We start from the raw sequence: 6,953 nt of genomic DNA on the forward strand, positions 1-6,953 counted from the left end.
TGATTTAGCCTTTGTCTCTGGTAATCAAAATGCCTTTCAGGCCCCTGTGGATTCAACCTTCCAGGTCAGGGTAGGACATGGGAAACCCCTTCCCAGCCATTTCACTGTAGATGTCATGGCTGATTCATGAGATCATTCAAAGCACAGCCTGCCACCACCACTACTGCTTCATTTGGTGCTGATGCTTCTTGGCTTGGGTTCTACCTCTTCGCCCCCTAAATCACCTCTCCTTCTGGTGTCTGGTGGGATCTTTCCAACCTATTTCTGGGCTGCTGGGAGACACATGAGGTAGGCTCATAAGGAAAAGTGAAAAAAAAAAAAAAAAAGAGGAGGTTAGTTCTGTTGCAGCAGGCCTCTCTGCTCAGGGAATCAACAGGCTGGGTGAATCTCAGAGGAAGCGTAAAGGTCCTGTTGTCATTCTGCTGGGAAGGCATAGTGAGAAGTGGGGGAACATATGTATACCTGTCTATAGAAGGGAATGACACCAGTCAGCATCACTTATATGTCATTCTTCAGCCTGAAGGTGGAAGAAAAAATGATCATATATATCTTTATTTATTACAGCTCCTCTGATCCTCCTGCTCAGCATTGCCCTGGAGACTCCTCTGAAAAACACCCAATACAGGTCATGCTGGTAAAAGCTCCAGTACACCTCACTGGGGTAAAGGGAAGGTCTGTAAAGGTCAGTACATTCCCTTTCTTTTATTACAAACTCCTGTTACTGTAACCTCTCCTTCCTTGTGCAGTTTTACACGCTTGAGTTGAAAGTGCAAAGAGGCATCAGGGAGATGGAGAGCACTGACTTCACCCTGTAATGTGGAGCACTGGTGAAAGGGAAGGAGCAGGGACTGATGGTGTTTTTGTTATTTGTGCAGTCTCTGAGGTAGGTAGGAGGATTGTGGAAGGACAGGCTGCAGTGTTGGTGTCCAGCCTGTAGAGTCGTATGCTCAGCACTGGTGTCATATCACTGTATTTCGCTGGCCAAATTTGTCCATTGCTACTACGGCTAAATGCGCAAATGTGTGGTTGCAGGGTAGCACTGCTGTGGGTCACGGACCTGCACCAGGAATGCACTCCAGGTGAAAGGCTGTGTGTGCTTGGGGCCTTCACTCACCTTCCTGTCTGACCAAAACTGTTCAGGTTCAGCCCTAGGCAGGGATAGAGCTTAACAGAAAATCATGCAGAGGGCTGAGATGTTCCAGTTACTTAGCAGCAGCGTTAGCTAGCACTGTGTCCTAGTGAAAACTGTCAGGGAGCTGTCAGCCCTCGTTCTCAGACAAGTGTCTATTGGCATAGCTCAATTACTGATATAAGTGCCAGGTGTGTCCTCAGCCACTGCCCCAGTAACCTATGGACGATGAAGCTGGTCTGCTTTCTGTAGGGAATGGGGCAGGGATGCAGGTGGAGGAAAAGTCAGGCGGTGAGTGAAGGACAGAGGCACACACGTGTGCATACAGCCATCTTACCACGGGGCAACGCACGGGCAGAAGTACCATGCGTCTTCAGTGGATGGATTTGTAGGGAACCAGCTTACTGATACTGATTTGGCCTGTGAGGCCCTTCCCTGGATTCTCCTGCAGGAATAGAGTCTTGTCTTTTTTTTTTTTTTAAATCAACAGCATCCTGACTAGCTAAAGCTTTTCAAAACCAAACTGGTAAAACATGAAAATCAGAAGGAGATGGCAAGTAGTGGCGAAGGGAGCGGTAAGTGCCTCCAAGCTGGGAGTGGAGGACAAATGGCCCCGCCCTAGCAATGCTCCCAGCCCCCGTTCTCACCCCCAGGAACATCCCTCTCTTTGGTAAACAGGGACAGGCAGGTTGGCACCTTGTCTCCCTGGACAAAGGAGCTCACCCTTTGTTTTCCTGTGCGACTCCTTTGCAGATGGGGGCTGGAGGATGCCTGAGGGTCTACGTCCAAGGAAAGCCTCCAGTATGCAAAACGGGCCCATGGGCGGACAGGACAGTGCTAGATTTCCTCCTGGGAAAGACCTGGCTGAAATGGCTTCTGCCTCTTGGCACTTTTTTTTTGACTTTCAAAAATATTTTGTAATTTTCCTAACAGAGCCTCTGTTTTTAGAGGATCTGAGAAGGAAAACCTGGGATTTGGAGCCAAACTTTAATTCTGAAATGGGAGAAAGCCAAAATCCTGACTGCAGGAATGTTTGCACACCTGAAAGGTATAAAATCCTTATGCAGCCTTTCTTAAAAGGTGATAATTTGGCCCACAGCTCAGGGAAATAGCAATTTTTTCAGGGTCCTAATACATGTCAATCGCTGCTTCCAGACCCAAGGGATTTATTGGATTTTACTACTGTTGCTTTGCAGGGAGATGACTGTGACAGAGCGAGGAAACAACCTGGCCAAGGCCACAGGAGATGATGATGAGGTTGGTCTATTGGTCAGTTGGTCTATTGCCCACTGATGTGTTTTAAACAGGTCTTCTAAGGCAGTTGTACTGCATATGTGGGCCTCACCTCCACCCACATGCTTCTTGCAGCCTCTTACACCACAAAGACCTGGGCAGTTTCTCCTCCTTTGGCTCCCATTGTTTTGCTGTAGGAGCCCTGGTTTAGCTGAAGCAATTACATCACTGCAAATACTCAAACTGATTTCCGCAGGGTAGGTGTCAGGCGCTGCAGTAGGAGACTCGTGGCATCCTTCCATACCCAGCTCTGCTGTGATTGTAGCTCAGATTTGTCCCTGTGGGTGGGGGAGTCTCTGGGTTAAAACCAGTCTCAGTTGATGGAGACACGTCATGCTGGCTTGGGAGGTCTCCGACCAGCTGGTAACAGGAAGATGCCCACACGGCTGTTGGCATGATTTGTCCCCCTTGTTTCCATTATTTTCCTTCCCTGCTCTGACCTATTATTAACAGACCCACCTTCTACCTAGTCCTTCTGTTTCCCCTGATATATTTGTAAAAGGCCTCTTATTCTCCTTAATCCCTTTGGCTATAATTAACTCATTCTGCATTTTTGCTGTCCTTATCTTTTCCCTGCAAGCCTTAACTGACTGAATATTCTTGTTTGGTTGCCTCCCTGTTTTCCATTTCTACTAAAGGTTTTCCTTTAATCCTTAGATCGCTGAGCAGGCTTTGTACACTTTTATTTCTTGCATTCTTTTTTTTATTTACTCTTCTTTTTCTATTGCACTTTACTTACTGTGCCATGTAAGGACTCCTCTTTTCCTTGCACATTGGTACGTTGCAGGACTTCCTCGCATTGCACCTTACTTGCTTCATTTCTTAATTCCTCTCACTGCATTCACTTTTCTCCTTTGGCACCATGTGGGGGTTTTTGTTTGTTTGCTTTTTTGGGGGGGGCTGCTATAGTGAATTTGTCTTTCCCGCTTGTTAGGTTCCCATTTTCTCAGACAGCTTTTTTCTGTCACCAAGTACCTTCTGCTCTATACAAAATGTGCAAGGTAGATAATCACGCCTTTTTTAAAAAAAAAAATTATCTGTGTGGGATTTATTTTTGAACCAGAAGTGCTCCAAAACTAGGAGCTCCAGCCTATTCAGGAAGGTGGATCTGAGTTTTTAGTGCCCATTTCTTTAGAGTTTGGGTCTTTGTAACCTCGTGGTGCCTCAGTGGTAACCTCAGGACAGCGCTTTCCCTTGCTCCTCCGGCACCCAGGTTCCTCTCCGTCCTGTAGCGCAGCGGCGGAGCACCTCCCTCAGAAACGACCCCGGGGAGAGGAAACCTTTGCTGCTAGCGGGAGGCGTAAAAAGCAGCGGGCTTTTCCAGGGTTGTCCTGCCATGCCGGCCCTCTCCCTCGGCCCGGCCCCAGCCCCGGCACCGGCACCTTGGGGCCTGCAGGGACGCCAGGTAATTCGGCCGGTGAGGACAGCGACAAATAGCCCATCCTTTTGTCCCCACTATTTTGGAAGGAGATGCTGAAGAGACCCCCACCCCCCGGCGGCGAGTCGCAGCTGAACCCCTCACCCGGGGCCCAGCAGGCCCCGGCCGCCATCTTCCACCGTGAGGAAGGGGCCGCGGCGGCGGCTGGCCGGCTCCCCTCCTCCGAGGGGCGGCGGGAGGGAACTAGACGGACCGTTTCCCCCGCTTCCCCCTTCGCCAGCGGCTGTCACTCAGGCCCGGGCCTCGGCGGAGGCGCCCGGCCAGCGGGATGGCGGCGGCGGCGGCAGCGAGGGAGATTTACGAGCGGCCCGGTGGCCGCTTCCTGCCCCCTCCTCGGGGTCTCCCTGCCGCCCGCCCGCCTGCCCGGGGCACGGTCCTGCCGACGCCAGGCGGGCTCCCCCCGGAGCCGGCTGCCGGCGCTGATCCGTGCCGGCCGCCGCGGCTCCGGGCGCTGCGCCCCTCGCGGGCCCGGCGCCGCAGTTCGCGGGGGCAGAGCGGGGAAGCAAGGAGGAAGGAGAGCGGCGGGGGTTTGGCGGGGAAGGAGGGAGGGCGGGAGGGAGGGCCGCCCCGCGAAAGGCCGCGAAAAAGCAGTCGTTCGGGGCCCGGGCACGCTGGCGGTTTTGCAGCTTCCGCTGCCTGATGCACCTTTGCAGCCGCGCGCGAGGAGCCTTCTGAGAAACGGCCCCGGGCGCTGCCGCCCGCGCCGGAGCCTGCTCGCGCCTCCCGTCCCGCGCCCGCAAGGGGAGGCGGCGAGGGAGCTTCGGGGCCGCGAATCCCCCGGCCTCCCGCCGCCGGCCTCGGACGCTGCGGGGCCCGGGGGCTGCCCTGTGCCGCGGCGGGAGCAGGTTTGCCCCCGCGCGGACCCCCTCCTTGCCCGGCTCTAACCCGCAGAGGTCGCACCCGTCTTCATGCCGAGTGATATTTTTCCCCCGCGCTCCCGCAAAGGCCGAGCGACACTTGGGTGTTTCAAAAGGACGTTGCTGTCCAGCTTGTTGCAAAGCTGCGAGCCGCAGCCACCAGCGCAGGCAGTGGTACCCAGGCAAGCTGCGTTTGGTGCCCTCTGTGCAAGGTTAATCCTCAGCTCACAGAAGCCAGACTTAGTTTTTCTTGTGAGTAATTGGGACAAGCGCAACGGAGGCGGAAAGCCTAGCCCTAGCTCTGTTTCACAGTGTATTTGATATTTGCAGGTTCTCTCTTATTTCTGGAAGGTAGCTAGTATTGCTTCCCCCTTGTCATGGATGGAGACGTGAAGGTAGTGGGTAAGATCTTACTCTGATTTCAGCGTAGCTGCCAAGCAGCTTACACCAGCCACCCCAGGGCTGTGATGCTGGTTTTTAGCCTGTTCTGAGCACCCCGGTGCTGCACTGAGGGGGTAGTGTTGCTGGTGACAGAGGCAAGAGTCCGGCTGACTCTCCTGTTTTTAAGCCTGACACTGCAGGCCTTGAATGTGTGGTATCAGTCAGGAACTATGCCTGAAGGCAAGTAGATGTTGTGTTCTTCTAAAGAGGGGAAATCCTGTGCACAGAGATTTCAGGACCTGGTGGCTGGAGTGCAGAATGCGTGGAGAGAAAAGTCCGCTTTTACAGAACTTTTCCCAAGGCATCCAAGGACTCTCACAAACCCGCAAAGCCAGCCCTAAAACCACAACTGCAGCAAAAGAGGAAGAGTCCACAGCAGAACTCAGAGCATATTAAGCCTTGCAAAATAGGTTTCTTTCTGTGGTGAGGTGAGTATGTGTATAAATACATACATACATGCATATAAAGAGAGAGTAGGGTTTGTTCAGTATTTGGACTAAAAGTGAAAGCAGCCTGCAGGAACGCTGTGCAAGGGCGGTGATTGCAGACAGGACGAACAAGTGGAGGGGCTGGATCACGCGGGGGAACAGCCTCCAGAGATGGCTTCACGGAGGGAACGACCAGTCTTCCCAGGCCCTCTACAGTCTAATGCAGCACAAGTAAGGCAGTGCAGCTGGCGTGCAAGCCACAGAGGTAAATTCAGCAAGGAATAAATGGGAGAGTGAAACACTGAAAAGAGAGCACTGAGAAAGAGGAGATAAATAAAAAGATGTCCAACTTATCCAAGGTGATTGAGCCAAAAGGAGTGTAATTTCTATGTGGTACTTCGGAAGAACACAGGAAAAGGAAGTAAAAGGTGCGTGCGTGTTAAAATATAGCTAGCTCTCTAACATGCTAGTACCATCTCCGCCCTTCTCAGTTCCGACACAGCAATTGCAGCAGTGTTGAGTGCAGAGTTGTGCAGGCTCCCATGAAGGCGATATTCAAGGCTGGCCCCAGTGAGACCCCACCTGAGGTGGCTGCATTCCTGTGGATTGAGTCAGGAGCTCCCAACGTTTAACTCTTTCAAGGATGCAGGACCCTTGCCAAGCAAACACAGGTCCCTCATGGACAGCCTTACTGGAGTTGGAATGGCAATGACCAAAGGGGACTGCCAAGAAAAGGAAACTCAAGGAGCCCATGCTCGGACACAGCATCTGTAAGAGCTGCTCCTTCATTTGAGACAAGCTTCTGGCCCACAGTGCTGGTGCATACTTGTGAACATGCCTATGGCACGGTTAGCAATCACAGCTGCGTATTTTGGCTGCTGCCTGTATCCAGCTTCAAGCATTCGTTCTTGGGATGTAGCCACGTCTAAGGCCTTCACTAACACAGACTAATGCATCATCACAACCTTCTGCAAGGTAGATAAATCCTCTCTTTACAGAGCAGAGAGAGGCACTGAGCACCTTGGCCAACAGGTATAGAGCCCATTTTAGATCTCAGGGTTTTGCAGCTCCTGAGCACAACAAAGTCGCCAACTGGATCACTGTAGACAGCACAGCAGAACGAAATGCGCCAAAGATCCCTGTCACTAGCTCACTCTTCATGTACACAAGATGAACAGAAGAGCTACTTTATACTATGTCTGGACTGGAGGCAGACATGCTCTGCTTGGCAAGCCACAGAACTTTTTCCCTGATCATCCAGGCTAGAGATGTGGCTGGAGGTCCCCAAGCTCCTTTAGCCCATGCATTCAGTCTTTTTTCTCAGGGAGTCTGGACAGAGCTGCTGCAACCATCCAGATGGAAGGACC

The sequence above is a fragment of the Rhea pennata genome, chromosome 12 (assembly GCF_028389875.1).
Source record: "Rhea pennata isolate bPtePen1 chromosome 12, bPtePen1.pri, whole genome shotgun sequence".
Classification (NCBI taxonomy): Eukaryota; Metazoa; Chordata; class Aves; order Rheiformes; family Rheidae; genus Rhea; species Rhea pennata.